The sequence below is a fragment of the Adiantum capillus-veneris genome, chromosome 20, assembly GCF_014529385.1.
Source record: "Adiantum capillus-veneris isolate H3 chromosome 20, ASM1452938v2, whole genome shotgun sequence".
NCBI lineage: Eukaryota > Viridiplantae > Streptophyta > Polypodiopsida > Polypodiales > Pteridaceae > Adiantum > Adiantum capillus-veneris.
The window spans coordinates 40,803,100-40,822,959 of NC_140950.1; the positions used below are offsets into that span (position 1 = coordinate 40,803,100).

At 40.9% G+C, this 19,860-nt stretch overlaps 1 pseudogene; it reads left to right on the plus strand.

Annotated features, from left to right (window-relative positions):
* LOC147432407 (phosphoribulokinase, chloroplastic-like) overlaps nucleotides 1–7,471 on the plus strand; it is a 42,586-nt pseudogene extending 35,115 nt beyond the window's left edge.
* The last annotated feature ends 12,389 nt before the right edge of the window (nucleotides 7,472–19,860 follow it).

Consider the following 19,860-nt stretch of genomic DNA (forward strand, 5'->3'; position numbering starts at 1 on the left):
AGAAAGATCAAAGAAGAGATTGAAAAACTAAAGGAAGCCGAATTTATTTATGAAATTGAACACACAGATTGGGTGTCTCCAATTGTGGTAGTACCCAAGAAAAATGAAAAATTATGAGTGTGTGTAAACATCAAGAAAGTGAATGTAGCTACCATTAGAGACAACTTTCCTCTTCCAATCACTGAGAATGTTTTAGGACAAGTTGCAGGTAAAGAAGCTTACAGCTTTCTAGATGGCTTTTCGGGATATAATCAACTTTTGGTTGACCCAAAAGATCAGCATAAAACTGCTTTTGCAACAAAATGGGATATTTTTGCCTATTTGGTTATGCCTTTTGGGTTAACTAATGCTCCTGCCACCTTTCGAAGATTGTTGAGCCATGCTTTTAAAGAATATCTAAGGAAATTCTTGGAAGTTTATATGGATGATCTATATACTTACTCATCAATCCGGGCTGATCATTTTGAACACCTCAAAAAGGTATTCGAAAAATGTAGACTTTATAGGATCTGCCTTAAATCCTAAAAAGTGCACATTTATGGGTAGACAAGGAAACATTCTTGGACATATAGTGTCTAAAAATGGCATAGCTACTGATATGGATAAAATTCATGGTATTGCGGATTTTTCTAGACCAACAACAATCAAGGGGGTTCAAGCCTTCATGGGACATTGTGGATATTACAGACGATTCATTTACATGTACGCTATAATTGCAAAACCCATATATAACTTGTTTACACACTTTGAATGGACTAATGAGTGTGAAGAATCCTTCATGAAGCTTAAGCAAGCTCTCATATCAGCGCCAATATTGAAAGCGCCATGTTGGAATAAGATAATCCACATACATGTTGATGCTTCCAATTTTGCCATTGGGTATATACTAGCTCAACCAGGAGATGGAAAAATTGAGTTTCTTATTTCTTATGCTAGCAAACAGTTGAACATGGCGGAAAAGAGTTATACCACCATAGAAAGGGAAGGATTAGGAATGATCTATGCTATAAAAAAGTATAGACATTGTCTATTAGCAAACAAATTTGTGTTCTTTGTGGACCACCAAGCCTTATCGCACTTGGTCAACAAGCCATGCAGCACATGAAGAATAGTGAGATGGTTCATCATTCTTCTAGAATTTGATTATTTCATTGTAGCTGTAAAAAAGGGCACTACTCATCAAAGAGCAAATCATTCGTCTAGGATTGTTTCAGGGGAACCACCGCGGAACCACCTAAGGGAGTCAACGATGATCTACCAGATACATATCTGTTCTCCATGGAAATGATACCTCGATGGTCAAAAAATATGGTATCATTGATGACCATAGATCAAGTGGATTTTCAAATACTACTTCCTATTACAATTGGATTAATCGAGCAATCGGCTATGTATCAATTACTAGTTGGTAGGCTATACAAAAGAAATCAAGATGAAATATTGCTCTTATGCATTAATCCTGAAGTGAAAACCCAATACCTAAGTCAAGCACATATTACCATAGTAGGACTTCACTTTGCGGAAGACCAAACTATGCAAAGGATCTTGAGACTTGGAGTATTTTGGCCAACTATGAGAAGTGATGTTCGCTCTTTTGTAAATGATTTTTCTCAATGTAAAAAAAAAACACCCATACCTCATGTAACATTGTTCCAAATGTTGCATGTTCCTAAGTGGAGCACCTATCTAGTTACTTACTTAACAAGCGAACATTCTTTCCTGAGGATATGAATGAACGCCATCAAAGATCAATTGAAACAGAAGCAAGAGACTATGCTCTTATCGGAAACCAATTGTATCGGCGGAGAGGTAAGGATCAACATTTGCGTCTTTGTGCAAATGAAGACGAATATATTCCAGTTGTAGAACAAGCACATGTTGGATTAGTTGGAGGTCGCTTTTCTAGTGAGACACCACAAGAGAAATCTTAATGGCATGCATATGGTGGCCAACACTTTTTGCAGATGCCAAAGAATATGTTCAAAGGTGTGATGCTTGTCAACAAGCAAAAATGCCAACAAGAGTAGATAGCATGTTCTTAAGACCAATGATGGGAGCTAGAGCTTTTGTAAAATGGGGTATAGATACAGCCACCTTCTTACAGAACCCAAGCTCAATATATTATTGTAGCTACGGACTATTTGACCAAGTGAGCCGAGGCTAAAGCAACTCAAAAGAATGATGCTAGAACCACTGCCGCACTCTTCTATGAGTATATATTCACAAGATATGGGCTACCAATAGAAATTATCAGTGATAGGGGAACTCATTTCCTCAATGAGGTAATCAAGAATCTGCTTAATGAATTTATAGTCATCCATAACAAATTAGCCCCCTATCACCCACAAGCAAACAAAAAATTTGAGCATACAAATAAAATTCTTAGTTTGGTATTGACTAAAGTGGTTAGTTTATGAAGGAGATATTGGGAAATGAATTTCCATGCTGCTCTATGGGCTTATCGAGTTTCATTCAAAACAACTTTAATGGTTACACCCTTTAACCTTGTTTATGGTCTTGATGCCATACTGCCAATAGAGTTTCTATTGCCCACACTAAGGGTAACTAAGGATCTTGAGTGGACTGGACATGAATTGTCACAGAGACTTGAAGATTTGGAGAAGCTAGATGAGCAAAGGCTAACTATTGTAGCTCACGTCTATGCACACAAGAAAAAACAAAAACAGTTTTTTGATTCCCATCTAATTACAAAAATCTTCAAAAAAGGGGACTTAGTTTTAATATATTCCCTTAAGCAACACATTCCTAAGTTTAAGAAAAAAGAAAACGAACCGTTTATCATTGAAGATGTGTCTCCAAGTGGAGGATCGGTTAAGTTGTCCACCCTAGATGGTGAATCAATGGCTAATTGGATTAGTGGATTTCGTTTAAAGAAGTACAATTTGCCACTAACCAATGAAATGCTAGAAAGAATGCATGCAGCCAAGCAAAGGAAGATAAAACAACAGCAGGTTATTGATGAAGCCCCTGTAGGAGGAAGCTTGGCTTCGGGTACTCAAAAGGAAAGCTACTCTCAAGAATCAACAAATAGCTATTCCCATCAACATACTGGAAATAGATAACGGACAATGGGAATTGCAGAAAGATGCAGTGTCAATAGATGATGAATGGTTAGATGGAATGGACCTTCACATCAAAGTACAACTCAATAATCATAGCACAAATGCATTGGTCGATACAGGAGCTAGAGTAAATGCAGTCAGTTATTCCGCGAACAAAAAAACAACAAGTCAGTCTTTGACAGCATGAATAGCGACTATCAAAAGATGTAACAAGAATCCAACACCAACATTAGGAGTAGTCAACCTAAATGTGATAGTACATGGATGTTCATGTACTCATTAGTTTGTATGCTTACCAGATGAACACACGAATAAGACAATGATTCTTGGAATTCCCTGGATGCGGACATACAAGGCAGTACCAAATTGGGATACCAATCAACTCAAGCTATCACCTAAAGGTGGACAACTCATTGTTCCAATTGCACCACGCAAGGAGGAATGGAAAGGTAATTACCAGCAAAGCAAACCACTATATAATCAATCTTCTCCATCCTCTCGACCAGTAAATGCTACAAGTAGCATGCAAGGAGTTGGGCAAATTTGGGTACTGAAAGCACAACTTAAGGACAAACCGATTCAAATCTGGGTGCCCAAAACATCATCGACAATGCCAAAGACAGCTCCAAGGTTCAAAACACATAGACAAGCATCACCGCGCAAGGAACCTAACACAAAATGGATTTGAAAGAAAAAGGAGCACTTATCTTCTCCGCAAATTGGAAAACCAATCAAGCAATGGAGAGTTAAGTCTCAAAAAACTCAACCACACAATTCTGACCAAGACAAACCAAGACATCAATGGTGGGTAAAAGCTCAACAACATTCATTATTGATACCAAAAGCTCAGGAAATCAGCATGCTAAAGCATCGTGATGGTACAATCAAGCAAAGAGCACACAAGCTACAAGATTTGCTCTTTGGAAGACAACATCAGAAAGCCTTTCAAAATTCCTTGAGTTAATTACTCAAGACCCAACTCTTGCATAGCATGATGGTTTTAATTGCATTGATCTTCAAAGCATGGTAGAGCCAACCAAGGCTATGCATAAACACGATTGTTCAACCCATGCACACAGTCGTCCCGGAGTACGCCACCTTGGAGGGATGGAAGGGCACTAAGTACTTAAGGGCAATGTTTGAAGAGGGAAGAAAAAGTTTGATCTTAACGTGTGATTTTTGTAAAATTACCTAGTAATGTCCTTATAAATCATCAACAGGAGAATTTAACTAATAATATCTCCCGATGAGTGTAAATACTAACAGAAATCATCAAAAAATAGTCCTTTTTGGTTATTTTTCATCATTTTTTGTGATATTGAGACTTAAAAATAGAAAAATCCAACAAAATCCAATAAAGCTACGTTTTTCAATGGATTTTCTTAATTATTGGATTTTCACTTTGCTTTTTTAACGCATTTTTTTTCTAATAAACAGGTTAAAAATTAATAAATAGCAAAGGAGCTCAGATGGAAAAATTGAAGACACGATGATGATCAGAAAGACAAGGTGGACAAGTATAAAAACTTTCAATCAAATTGGCAGATGGAAGCGCAAAGCCTAAATCAGGCAACCAAACCTACTTTTGGAGACTTCTTGCAGAATGAGCTACAGGAATCCGATCCGGAAAATTTTTACTCTAACATAGATTTCACGGTCTAGTAGGACTAACAGGGGAATTTAGGAAAAATGGTTCGGGAAGTCTGAGTATAGATACCCAAGGTAGGCTAAAATCACCTCATTTCCACTTGTTGCCTTTGGAGAGAGAGCTTTTCGACCAACTTCACGCGTATTTTCCGAAGTCCACAATCACATGTTTTCAACGCTGTCTCACACGAGACATGAGGGGTAAGTTCTATACTTATCAATGATCCATTTTGAACGGCTGGTAGCTAGTCTAAACCCCTGGAAAAAATCCTAGAATCCGAGCAGTGCACGAAGATCTACGACCAAAAATCAACCATAGCGGCCTGTCAGCTCAACCAAATCAGATGAGATTTGAAATGTAGCATGCCCCAACATAATAGAACACTTCTATACCAACAGTTGACCATTCAGCAAGGGTCGAGGGAGTCCCAAGTAGAAAAGCTAGGTTTTTGGCAGATGCCAAAATTGGATTCTGACTCCACAGACAGCTTACATATGAGGTCTATACACAATGTATATGATTGGTTTCATAAAATCAATCAAGCCAAGCCCTCGAAAAGCAAAAAACGGCTCGAAGGCTATAAAGTGTCAAGTTCGATATACGAGTTCAAATTGACACCAAATGAGCCAAAATTGGATGAGTTTCTTCAAGACTATGTTACGGACAAGTCCATAGCCTCAAAAGTGACTAACCAACTTTACAGGCCATGTAGTCACAGAAATCAGTGATTTCAGAGTCGACAAAGCACAAAGTGATGCCTGCAAGACCAAAGTTTACCAAATTCAATTTAGGACTTGTTTTAGGTGTATAGAATGTGTTTAGGTCAAAATTTTCAAGGTTTGCAAGAAAAAAGTGGATTCTGTAAATAATCGTGATTATTTACTTTTGCAATATTTTGACTTGAAATTGGTATCATCACCTCAGCTCTCACTTGTACACACCTATTACATGCAAAATTTCAAGTATAAGCCAAAATTATCAATTATAAGTTGGAAAATTGCCAAAAAAACGCAAACAAGTCCTTGCAAGCCAAATTCTGAGTTCTGAGCAACATTTTTTGATCCAAATCACCTCATATTACATACACAGGGTCTATACCATGCCTAGAACCAAGTTGCACCAAAAAATGTTCATTTTGATGAAAAAGTTAATAATCACGATTATTTACTTTTTTGCCAAGATGGGAGAAATTTGCAACTTTGCCATCATAGGACCAAAGTACATGATGTCCTAAGCCCACTAGCCAAGTTTGATCAAATTTTGGAGCTCAAAATCTCAAAATTCCTTTACATCTATTGTTTCAAAGACCTAAAACCTAAATCTGGCACCATTTTCACCTTGTGCACCTAAATGAGCCCATATTTCACTGAGAGTATCAATTTGACATATACTTAAAGCCTAAAATGCCAAATTTACAAAAAGTTAAAATATTACTCAGCTGTAAATAATCACGATTATTTACTTTTGTTGCAATTTTTTGTTTGAACTTCATGATTTTGATCTTTACATGTTTTTATGCATCTATGCATGTTCAAAAATTAATTTGAAGCAAATTGGACTCGGTTCAGCAATTTAGACTGAAGGACATTTCAGAGAAGAATCTGCCAAATTTGCTAACTTTGACACTCTATTCACTTAACAAGAGCCATGCAAGCTACAAAAAAGGCCAAGAAGAGAGTCACTCAAAATAAAAGTTGCAAGAGCTACCACCATACCAATTGGATCCCAGTTTAGTCAAAACTGCCAAAGCGACCTATCTGTCAAAAAGAACAGTTGGAGGAGAACAACACCACAGTGTTAAAAGGTAGATTCAAAAGCGAAGAAGGAGATCAGGTAGAACTACAACTTCTACCAAAAGAACTCTATGATGTCTCCGCAAAGCGCGAGATAAAAGAAGCCAACAGAAGGCTTGGCCTCAACTGAAGGAATGACCATGAGGGCAAGAGATAGAAAGATGGCAGGGACCTTCACCAAGGAAACCGCTGCAGCAACATTTGCCGATCTCATCCAGAAACAGGTGGAAGAACCTACAAGATTATATCACCAACACTTCCACTTTCTCGCAAAGAGACTGCCAAGATACACTAGACCCAATCATGCAGTTGCCACCGCATTTACACAAGTTCTAAAGTCGACAACCAGGCAACCAATCGACCACGTGCAGTATGTGTTGTCCACATTGAAGGGGACAAAGAAAGAGGGTAAAATAACATATTTGGGAGCATCAGAGGTACTCACAAGAATTGCCTACCATGCTATTGGCATGATAGAAAACTTGCCACCTGCCCCATATCAAAACGCATGGATCATGTCCACACAACCATCCCCTCGAGCCACAAGATCTACCAAGAGAACATAAAAATCTGATGAAGAATCTGTTGAGAGCTTGCCAGAACGGCATAGTAGTGAAAGCTCTGACAATGAGGAAAGAAGAGCACGCATCGAGGAAATGAACAGAAAAGTAGTAGCAGCACATCAAGAGGAGCCACAACAGAAGCAAGCAAGGTATGAGAGAGAAAAGCACTCCTATGAACGTAGCCGCTAAGCTCAAGGCAAGGGTCGTGCAAAGTGGGTACCCATTGAACTTAAAGGACCAAGAACAAAGCACCATGCTAGGAAAGAGGCCGAAGACTCCAAAGAGTTATTGGAAAGAATGTATCAGGAGGCAGAAGCATTAAAGCTGAAAGAAGCCCAAGAAGCGGAACGAAAAGCTAAAGAGACGGCGGAGCAGCAAAAATAAGCAGAAGAAGCAACCGCACAAGGAGAAGCCCAGCATGAACAAGGTGACACGTCTCCTCAACCTTCTTCACCTGCTAACTACAAAATAGCATGATCACCCCATGCCATGCCCACCACCATCACCAACAAATAGAACCACAGAAACTGATCCCACAAAAGAAACAGAGCTTGAACAGAAAGAAGACACTACACAGGGGGAAACCAAAGCACAAGAACCAGAGCTAGAAAGGGCAGCAAGTCCTACACAAGAGGAGACCACAAAGTTTAAGCAAACAAATGAACAGGATTAAGAAGGAGTTAGAGGAGTTAGGTGATGTCATAATAATCAATATCTAATTCTCCTAAATGATTTTCACATGTTAAACTGATCATTTAATATGGGGAAGTGCCAGGGGAGAAAAAGCTAGAATATTGATTAAGCTAGCAGACCGGCCACAGTAGGGATCCAAAGGAGGGAAAATAGGGATCCAAGGGGGGGGGGGGGGGCATCTACAAAAGAGCAATGTGCAACAATGGGCTTAAAATACCCTAAGGTTCAACCCATTAAGACTTCCAAAATGCTAAGGTTCCAAAATTCAAAGGTTGTGTCCAAAGGTCAAACATTGGGGGAATTGGATGCTTTGTGTGTGTCCCAAAAGTCTTCATCAATCCCTACGTAGGAGGGGGCGAGCCTTGCAAGTAGGGGATGAGAGATAAACACACACACACACACACACACACACACACACACACACACACATACACACACACACACACACACACACACACAAGCTCCCTTTACACAAAGGGAATGAGGGACACATGTCAGCTCCCTAGCCCAGATGCCCACAAGGTGTAACCAATTCCTATTGGATGGCCTTGGAGGTGGACCAATGAGAATTAAGCTAGAGTAAATCTAGCTTAATTAATTTAAAGACACTTAATAAAAGAACCAATAAGAATTAAGCTCTCTAGAAGACTATTGGACAGTCTCCCAAGGGGACCAATGAGCATTCAGCAGCCTAATGGCTTGCCTGATTCCTATTGGTCAGGAGGCAAAGGGGTCCAATGAGAGTTTAGTTGAATTAAATAAATACCTAAATCTATCACAAAAGGGAAAAGAGGGACACATGTCAGAAGGCTATCACTTATGCTGCTTAATTACCATTGGCTAAGCCTAGGGAGGTCCAATAGGATGCTAGCAAGAGCAAATAGCAAGAGGGGTCGACCAAGAGAGAGAGGGTGCTGATTTTTCAAAGGAATTATCACCTACACTCTCACACTAACTCATGTGTGAAGAAAAGAAGAGTCTCTCTCCTTCTCAAGCTTTAATGGAAAGCTTACCACCTACTCCAAGCTTGTGAGAAGGGAGGCCTACACCAACAACTCTTGGCTTTGTGATGAAAATCCAACCAAGAGCCAAGCTTCAATGCATGCTCATCTCCTCTACCATGCTAATTACTAAGCTAAGCTATGCTAATATGAGTGGTTATGTGAGGAGATGTACATCTTTCTTGTAAGAATACTCCTTCTTCCTCTCAATCTACTCTCATACCCCGCTAGCTCTCACCATCTTCGAAGGTGTGTGAGGTCTTGGGTTTGAGACCGTGAGGGAATTGATGTTGTGTTTGATAAGTGTTTTGCCTAGTGCATGAAGTTTCCATATTCATTGCACTAGCTAGTATTGAAGGAACACAAGAAATTGTATTGTAAACTGTCTCTCTTGATGGGAGAAACCATAATACAAAGCCTTTTGGAGGGGGGACCGGCTCCATGCAAATCCGGTCCTCAACTGTTGTCAATTGCATAATTTCTCTCTCTTTAGAAGTATTGTTCATGCTATCTAACTAGGTGTTATACTTTTTGTTGCTCTCTCTACCCAAGCACTCTTGTTAATCTCATTAGGAATCTATTTTAATGAAATGCTCACTATTTTCATGCTCTTTTCTGCTACACACAAGGTACTAGGACATTAAATGTTACATTGGTATTAGAGCATAAGGTTTCTCTTTTCTTGCTCAAGAAGTGAGGCCCTCAAGCTAGCTATAAATGGTTGGTACTATTAATTGCATGTGAGTAAGTAGAATAGGGATTTTTCAGCCTTGCAGTGCGCCTACCTTTGTGCAGTTAACGGGGCATCACAGTCGAGAGCTATGGTCCTAATAGTGCAGTCCTACGGGGCTTGCCTACAGCTTAACCACTATTGAGCTATTAAAAGCTTGACAAGAGCCGGTGTTGATTTTGGTGCTACGGACAAAGTCTTGGCCTTTATCCAACAATTCGATGCGGCATTTGGAGATGAGGGCTTCACGGAGTCCTCTAAGCTACGCCATGTAGCCATGCACTTTCAAAAGTCCACCAGACAATGATGGTCTAGCCTACAGGCCAACGGTGAAGCTCCACGAACATGGAAAGCTTTAAGAGCTTCCATTATGACGTAGTTTTTGGCCACCGATGCCAAAGACAAAGTACTCACCGAATGGCGAAGCTTGAAGCTCTCTCCCTATGAATCCATACACAAATATGTAGACAAGTTTTGGGACCTACAACTCAAAGCCACTATCTTCAAAAAGTTGGATTTGGAGAGCAAAAGCATCAATTTTGTGCGGGCTTAACCGAAGAAATGGCGGAGTATGTCAACTCCCAAAGGCCACGCACCTTATCGGTGGTAATACATCATACTATGGTGGCCTCTCGAATCACTTTCCAAAAAAGGGCTGAGAGGAATTCTAAGCCCCCTGAAAACAAGGGTTCCAATGAGCCTAAGGGAAAGGACAATGTCCAAAAATCTCCTAAGGGCAATTCCTACAAAGCTAAGGAGAAGGGAGTTTACAAAGTCAAAAATAAACTCTCTCTTGAAGAGCTTGAGTGTTATCGCAAAGATAACCGGTGTTTCAAGTGCGGCAAACAAGGGTATGTGTACCGTGCTTGTCCCCAAAAGAACAACCACCATGATCCTTCTAGAGCTACCTTGGTCGAAATCTAAGAGGAGGAAACTCACCACAAAGGATCTCCTCTATGCCATGCTTGGGGAAAGGTAAGAGAACATGATGCTTTTATTCTCTTTGACCCCGGTTCTACTCACAATTTTATATCTATAGAGTTGGCCACCAAGCTAGGCATACAAGCCTACGAGATGGGAGATGTTCTACCCACAGACGGTGCTTTCAAGGGGCAAGAAGCTTCAGTCACTCCCTTAATCAAAGCTATGTGGACAAAGAGGACTTCTTTATCTCTCCTCTCAAGCATGAGGATGTAATCCTAGGGGCACCATGGTTTGATCGCATGGTTGCCAATGTTGAATTCCCTCATTTCGGCCTCCGTTTCCACTACAAGCAGTACTGCACAGGCTATTTCGTCATTTTGTGCAGAATTTCTGTCGGTGCCGTTTTCTGCAAAACAGGTGCCTTATAGTCTTCTACGGTTTGTGCTATATATCACAGGTTGTTCCCGCTCCCTTTCTCCTATTTTTGGGCAGTTTTCACATCAGGTGCAGCATTTACCATGGCTGACAACAACAACACAGATGTGTTCAAGATGTTTGCTGCTGAGGACAGGTTGGATGGGGACAACTACTCTATGTGGGCTTATATGATGCAACATGTTCTTGTGTCAAAGGGCGTCTAGAACATTTTGCAGGGCATTGATGTACGTCCTAGTTCTGAGGATGTAGGCGATGTTGAGGATGTTGCAGGTCTTGCTGCAAGGATTGCAGTTGTTAGAGTTGTTTTGCCTACGACAGAACAAGCTCGTTGGGATGTTAAGGATGCGCAGGCTCATGCATTGATTGCGTTGTCTATGAAGCGCACCATTGTTCCTCATATCCGTTCAGCAAAATCTGCAAAACAGGCTTGGGATATTTTAGCAGGTCTTTATGCAAGCCGCAATGAGGCTAAAATTGCTTTGCTACGTAAAGAGCTGGAGTCAAAGATTATGCATGAGGCAGATGATATGGACACTTTCCTTGCTAGTGTCAAGGATATCAATGAGCAGCTTATTTCTGCAGGTGAAGTCATTTCAGACAGCTCCCTTGTGCAGACTGTTCTTGATGCCTTACCACATTCCTACCAGACTTTTGCTAGTACTTGGAGACTGATGACCCAAGGAAATCTAGAAGTTGTCAAGTTTGATGCATTATGCACATTGCTGTTGCAAGAGTCACTGTCCAGAAAAAATAGGACTAGACAGCGTGCAGTTGAACAGGCTTTTATTGCTTCTCAAAGAAAGGGTGGTAATAGCAATGCAGCCACTTCTTATGGTTCTGCTGCGAGTGGCAAAAATTATGTTCCTAATGCTTCTGCTGACCGTATTTTGTCTGGCAGTTCTGGTGATAAGGGCAAAAAGAAGATGCTTTATCATTATTGTAAAGCCAATGATCACTTGATCAAGTTGTGTCCTAAGTTGAAGGCCAAAGAGGCTAAGAAGAAAGAGGGTGGTTCCAATGCAAATGCTGGTTCCACTACAAATGCAGCCATTGTTGAGTCTTCCGTGAAAGGAGACTGTGTTGCTGATGTTGATGTAGAATGGGCTTTTAGCGCAGAGTGCACTTACAATCCTGCTGTCCATGATGCATGCCTGTCAGTTGCTGCGGATTCACATGTGTGGTATTTCGACAGTGGTGCTACAAAGCACATTACCTCACATCGTGAATTGTTTACCTCTCTTGAGTCTGTCCCTCATGGGAATTCAATCACTTGTGCCAACAACGCCTCTTATCCAATTCAGGGAGTTGGAAAGATTGTGCTCACTGCTGCTAATGGCAGTTCCTTCACACTTGTTGATGCACTTTATGTCCCTAGGATCAAGAAGAATATCTTGTCTGTATCCGCACTTGCTAGACTTGGACTTGTAGTCAAATTTGTGGATGACAAATGTACAGTTCATGATCTCAGTTTTGGTGATGAAATTGTTGCATCTGGGCTTTTGTGCCGTGGGCTGTATAAGCTCACTTTGCATGACAAGTGTGGACAAAACTTTGCAAATGCTGTTGCAGATTCAAGGGCTATTTCAGATGCAAAACTTTGGCATGCACGTTTTGGTCATCTGAATTTTTCCAGTTTGCTGCATTTGCAGAAATCTGATATGGTTGCTTCTTTGCCGCCTCTTGAAGCACCTGTCAAACATGTTTGTGAAGGCTGTATTTTGGGTAAGATGCAGCGTTCTAAATTTCCAAAAGATGGTTCAGTTCAGGCCACATGCAGGTTGCAGCTTGGGCATAGTGATGTTTGTGGGCCCATGCAAACTCCGTCCTTGGGCAATTACCTGTACTTTGTGACTTTCATTGATGATTACTCCAGGCATGCATGGATATTTCCGCTTAAAGCGAAGTCCGAAGTTTTTATGTGCTTCAAACAATTTCTGGCTATGGTTGAAAATGTCTCTAAATGTACTATGGGCACCCTCCGTTCCGATCGAGGGGGGAGTATATGTCTCATGAATTTAATGCATTTCTGGCTAGTCGTGGGATAAAACACCAATGTACAGTGCCTTATACACCTTAGCAAAATGGTGTTGCTGAGAGGAAAAACAGGTCACTGACGGAAATGGCACGTGGTATGGTCAAAAGTCAAGCTTTACCACATTCTTTTTGGATTGAGGCCATCATGTGTGCCACTTATGTACTTAACAGGTGTCCTACGAAAGCTTTGCAGTCTATTACTCCATATGAAGCATGGCATGATAGAAAGCCTTCTATTGAGCACATGCGTGTTTTTGGTTGTTTGGCATATGCTTTGGTGCCACAAGTGAAGCGCAGAAAAGTGGATGATAAGGCTGTCAAATGTATTTTTGTTGGTTATAGTGCTGAAAGCAAAGGATACAGATTGTATCATCCGCAAAAAAAATGTATTCTGGTTTCACGAGATGTAGTGTTTGTGAAAGATTTTGTTCAGCCCTTGCTGTCATGTACTAGAGACAGTAATGTAAGCTCACAGGACATTTATGACACTTTGTTGCCTCTTTTCAGTGGTGGAAATACGAATGTAAGTTCCAATGAGGCAAATGTACAGCCTATGGGGGTTTTTGAAAATGTAGGTATGCCAAAATGGCTGGTGCACACTTTGCGTGATAGTAAATTGGATGCACCTTTGTCTAGTCATACTCGTTCAGGCTCTCACCATGCATCTTATGCATCAGATTGTTATGCTTTCGTTGTGTCTAGCTTACATGATGTTGAGGAGCCTCTGACTTTTGATGAAGCACAAAATTCAGAAAATTGGATGGCTGCCATGCAATCAGAATATGATGCACTTATAGAAAATGACACATGGACTTTATGTGATTTGCCTCCTGGCAAAAGGCCATTGGTACAAAGTGGGTTTACAAGTTGAAACGCAAGCCGGATGGTGAGATCGATCTCCATAAGGCTCGACTTGTTGCAAAGGGTTATGCACAACAAAAAGGCATAGATTATGAAGAGACTTTTGCTCCCACTTGTCGTATGACTACTGTGCGTTTTCTATGTGCATTGGCAGCTCATTTTGGTTGGGATGTACATCAATCAGACATTGTTACTGCTTTCTTGAATGGTGACATATTTGAGGAAGTTTATGTAACGCAGCCTCGCGGTTTTGTCATAAAAGGACAAGAGGACAAAGTGTGCAATGTAACAAGGCTTTGTATGGGTTGAAGCAATCTCCTCGTGCTTGGTATGAGAAAGATGACACTCATTTGGTCAAACAAGGCTTTCGTAATAGTCCAACAGAAAGCACATTGTATGTAAAGCGTGAGGGTGATGTATTTCTCATCGTGGTTCTTTATGTTGATGATTTGCTGATCACCGGACCAAATGAGAGACATATTGCTGAATTTAAGGCTGATCTGAATGCTACTTTCAAGATGAAAGATTTGGGGCTGTTGCATCATTATTTGGGTATACAGTTTAAGCAGTGTGATGGTGGTATTGCCTTGTGTCAGAAAAGTTACATAGAGACATTGCTATGTAAGTTTGGACTTGAGGATTGCAAACCTACTGCCACTCCCATGGAAACAGGTTTGAAGTTGAGTCTACATGATGCTGGCGATCCTGCTGATGTCACTCTTTACCAAAATGTTGTTGGCTGCCTCATTTATGTATGCAACACGAGGCCGGATATTCAGTTTGCAGTCTCACACGTCAACAGATTTTTGCATAGCCCAGGGTCTAAGCATTGGCAGGCTGTCAAGAGGATTTTCCGCTACCTTAGTGGCACTTTACATCTTGGCTTGTTTTATCCCAAGGGGGGATCATTGCCGCCAGATTTACATGCTTTTTCGGACTCAGATTGGGCTGGTTGTTTTGACACGAGAGTGTCCACAAGTGGTTTTTGTTTCATGCTTTGCAGTTCATGTATATCATGGTTGAGCAAGAAGCAACCTACTGTGGCCACTTCGAGTTGTGAGGCTGAGTACAGGGAAGTCTTCATAGCTACGGTTGAGTGTGTATGGCTCAGACGCCTTATGGCTGATTTGGGTGTTGGACAGGACACTGCCAACACTATCTACACTGACAGTCAGAGCGCATTGGCAGTGGCGAGGAACCCAGTTTTTCATGCTCGCACAGAGCACATCGAGGTGCATTACCACTATGTCAGGGAGAGGCTCTCAGCAGGAGAGATCAGCTTGGCTTATGTGCCAACACATGACAACATTGCAGATCTTTTCACAAAGGCATTGTCTCGTGAGAAGCTTGAAGCTTTCCGCAAAGCTTTGGGCTTACTCCCCTTTGTGTACTGATCCTGTGCGCAGGGCATGGCACTTCCCTCTACTCATGTGCCAGCTCTCATTCACCGCATCACTCCAGGGGGGATTTGTTACCATATACATGTGGTAGTGATGTATGTGAACACACTAGGACCGCCGGGGCAGTTTTTCCCTCTTTAGGAGGTTTTTTCCCCCGTGCATTGTATATACGCCCATCACTCTAGGGCTATTTATCTTTCCATTGCACACTAAGTAACACACTCTCTATTGTGTGCCTTGAGCTTTCTTCGTCTTCTCCAAGCTGTGTGTGTTTCTCTGCAACCCTAATTCCAACAAATGTTAGCAGCAAGGTAACTCGAGTACCATTTTTTGGAGCTCCCATTGTTTCGAATATTGTAACTCCTATTTTTTGGATAAACTTCGTAATAGATGAGCCGTGGCTACAACCCGGGGATTTACTCTATATACCAAACAGGATGCCACCTGCGAGCGGACAACTTTGATAAAATCCCTATATACGACTCATATTAGGGAATATGACCCCCCTTTCTACGCTTATACTAAAGTCAATGCAGAAAACTATCATACCCCTATTTTACATATAAAATTTAGGTCTCACATGATCTAAATAAGTAAAACTAGTCAAAGAGCGTTTAGCATAGTGACTGGCAATGTACTAAGGAACCACTTTTGTTGATAACTAGATGTACCCTTAATGTGTCTTAGTTTGACTTTCAAACTATGTGCCCGTTCAGCCTGCACTCTAGCTACTAGTCCAATTTTGACCCATCTAAATCACTTAAAAAATATGGTTATAAAGTTGTGTTAGGTTCTCCATGTAAATTTGCATCTTTACAAACTCTTTATAGCTTTCATTCCTCAATAAATCAACTATAATAACAAAACAAGCAATTGATACAAAGTAGTGTTGGTTCTTGCATGTATCTTGGTAGCTATTGACTCACAAGTTTGAGGGAAGACTCTTTCGGGAAGCCATGATTTTGAAACACAAAAACTTTCTCTCATTTTTTCCTTTTCTCACTTCCCCACACCCCTCCCCCCCCCCCGACTAAATATGATACCCCTTCCCTTATTTTTAAGCTTAGGAGATAAAATATTGGGGTCCTACCCCTAACATATACGCTTATGTAACTCGTAAAAAAACCCCCCTCCCTTGCACTTACGTGGTGTGATAAGTTTTCCATGGTGAATCCCCCGGGGGCTACAAGCTTTCAGATTGTATCAACTTGTCATTACCCATCTTTAGTTAGAGCTCCCAGATTATTAGTTTTGACCACCAAAAACCTTGGTTAAGGTATAAAAGCCAATTTTTGTAAGTTAATTTCAAGTTTTGGATAATGAAATAAACAGTGCGAGCTAACAGTGCTTATTTCTCTCCTTCTTGCGCTTCCTACTCCCTCCCCGGTTGTCACATTGCAGTCATGTTTGTTGCATTGCAACCGCAGGTAAGAGCTCTGCGCATTGACGTAAGCATTTCAGAGTAATTTGTAGCTTTTGGTATCACCGACTTGTGGCCTAATTTCATCATAAGTAGGAATTAACAATTCAAAATAAAAAACTAAGCATAGGCGGGGTATTGGGGTATCATTGCTAAGCATTCAGGTGCATTCTGGGTCGAAAACGACTAGTTCAAAAATCCACTGCTGTTAATAATCGTGATTTTTTCACTTGACCTAAAGTGGGATTTGAGACCATAAGCATGTGTGCTTAGGTCTTATAAACATGTCCTAGAAGTTTTGTTACGTTTGGATGTCATTTGATGCTGTAACGGATGTGATTTGTTTACCGATGAGCGATTGGCTTTTGGTGATTTGAGTCACTTGAGTGTAGCTTGAGTTAGATGCGAGTTGTTTGTTGTTTTGCGAGAGATTGACAATCTCTTGTAGCCTCTATGCACTAGTCGAGTCAGCTTCATCCCATGGATTGAAAATTAGTCATGGTTCTCGCTAAATCTACAATAAGATAGGAGTGAGGTTAGACACCTGTCCCAGAGTGTGCCAGTTTCCTAACAGTTTTTCTCATAGGTTGCACAGTCTTTCCAACACAATTGATGCGGCACATGTAGTGCTCATTATGACTGTGGAGCATTTCAAAGAGCTTTTTTGCACAATTTGGAGCAGCTTCATGCTATGTATGCATTATGTGGATAGAGCTTGAGCTTGGTATACCTCACAGGTAGCAAGTTTGCAGGTTTACAAGTGTTTTTGGATGGGTATTTGTCCATAGAGCCACTCGATCGGGAGTGAGCTATTTTGTTAGGGTTCTGGCAGTGCTATGTATGCCATTTGTGGATTTTTCTAATGTCTATTTTCATGCATATTTGGTGAGATTTTTGAGTTTTTTTGCTCAGTTTAGGGATAACTCTACCAAATTTTTCCTAGATTCTTGCCATGGTTTATGCATATTCGCAATTTACTCTTTGATGGTTTAGTGGTCGAGTTTACTTCCACTCTGGCAGTTATCTACAGTTTTTTGGCTTGTGGTTTGCGTTGAGTTTTGGCTTTTTCAAAGGAAACTCTGTTCATTTTTTTCCCATCTTCTCGCCATGAAAGTTTGTAGTATTATGCCATCTTCTACGGTGGTTGATATATTCCCACTTTGACAGTTATCGAGTGCTTAATCTCATTTTGACAGGTTTTGGCACTTTGGACACAATTTGGTGTTCATGTATCTACTCTCGTAGGAGTGAGGATTAGTGTATGCTTGTGTGGGCATACCCACCATTTCAGTCCACATGGCTTCCACCCATTCGCCCCTTCCATTATCTGCTTTTTGCAAATAAAGAGGCCCCCTTAGACACCATTCCCTTCCTAATGAGCATAGAGACTCTACAAAGATCGATAGAGACCAAATGAAGGAAAAACAAGAGCAAAAAATGAGTTGATGTCAGGGGTCTTTAGACAACCAATTACTCAAGATGGGGGTCCAACTTCACCATACTCTTCTGTTCAGCCCTTGCTATCATGTACTAGAGACAATAATATAAGCTCAAAGGACATTTATGACACTTTATTGCCTCTTTTCAGTGGTGGAAATACAAATGTACATTCTAATGAGGCAAATGTTCATTCTATAAGATTTTTCAAAAATGTTACAGATCAACCTATTACTGATGTAGATGTACATTATGTACTTGATGAGGAAAGGGCTAAAAATGAGTAGGCTAGAGGTATGCCAAAATGACTGGTACATACTTTGCATGACAGTAAATTGGATGCACCTTTGTCTACTCGTGCTCATTCAGGCTCTCACCATGCATCTTATGCATCAGATTGTTATGCTTTGGCTATGTCTAGCTTACATGATGTTGAAGAGCCTCTGTCTTTTGATGAAGCACAGAATTGAGAAAATTGGATGGATGCCATGCAATCAGAATGTGATGCACTTATAAAAAATGACACATGGACTTTATGTGATTTGCCTCCTGGCAAAAAGGCCATTGGTACCAAGTGGGTTTACAAGTGGAAATGCAAACCGGATGGTGAGATTGATCGCCATAAGGCTCGATTTGTTGCAAAGGGTTATGCACAGCAAAAAGGCATAGATTATGAATAGACTTTTGCTTCCACTTGTTGTATGACTACTGTGCGTTTTCTATGTGCATTGGCAGCTCATTTTGGTTGGGATGTATATCAATCAGACATTGTTACTGCTTTCTTGAATGGTGACATATTTGAGGAAGTTTATGTGACGCAGCCTCGCGGTTTTGTCAAAAAAGGACAAGAGGACAAAGTGTGCAGATGTAAGAAGTCTTTGTATGGGTTGAAGCAATCTCCTCGTGCCTGGTATGAGAAAGCTGACACTCATTTGGTTAAACAAGGCTTTCGTAACAGTCCAACAGAAAGCACACTGTATGTAAAGCGTGAGGGTGATGTACTTCTCGTTGTGGTTCTTTATGTAGATGATTTGCTGATCACTGGACCAAATGAGAGACATATTGCTGAATTCAAGGCTGATTTGAATGCTACTTTCAAGATGAAAGATTTGGGACTGTTGCATCATTACTTGGCTATACAGTTTAAGCAGTGTGATGGTGGTATTGCCTTGTGTCAGAAAAGTTACATAGAGACATTGCTATGTAAGTTTGGACTTGAGGATTGCAAACCTATTGCCACTCCTATGGAAACAGGTTTGAAGTTGAGTGTACATGATGCTAGTGATCCTGCTGATGTCACTCTTTACCAAACTGTTGTTGGATGCCTCATTTATATATGCAGCACGAGGCCAGATATTTAGTTTGCAGTCTCACAGGTCAGTAGATTTATGCATAGCCTTATGCATAGCCCAGGGTCTAAGCATTGGCAGGCTGTCAAGACGGATTTTTGCTACCTTAGTGGAACTTTACATCTTGGCTTGTTTTATCCCAAGGGAGGATCATTGCCACCATACTTACATGCTTTTTCGGACTCAGATTGGGCTGGTTGTTTTGACACGCGAGTGTCCACAAGTGGTTTTTGTTTTATGCTCGGCAATTCATGTATATCATGGTTGAGCAAGAAGAAACCTAATGTGGTCACTTCTAGTTGTGAGGCTGAGTACAAGGCAATCTTCACAGGTACAATTGAGTGTGTAAGGCTCCGACGCCTTATGGATGATTTGGGTGTTGGACAGGACACTGCCAACCCTATCTACACAGACAATCATAGCGCATTGGCAGTTGCAAGGAACCCAGTTTTCATGCTCGCACAAATCACATTGAGGTGAATTACC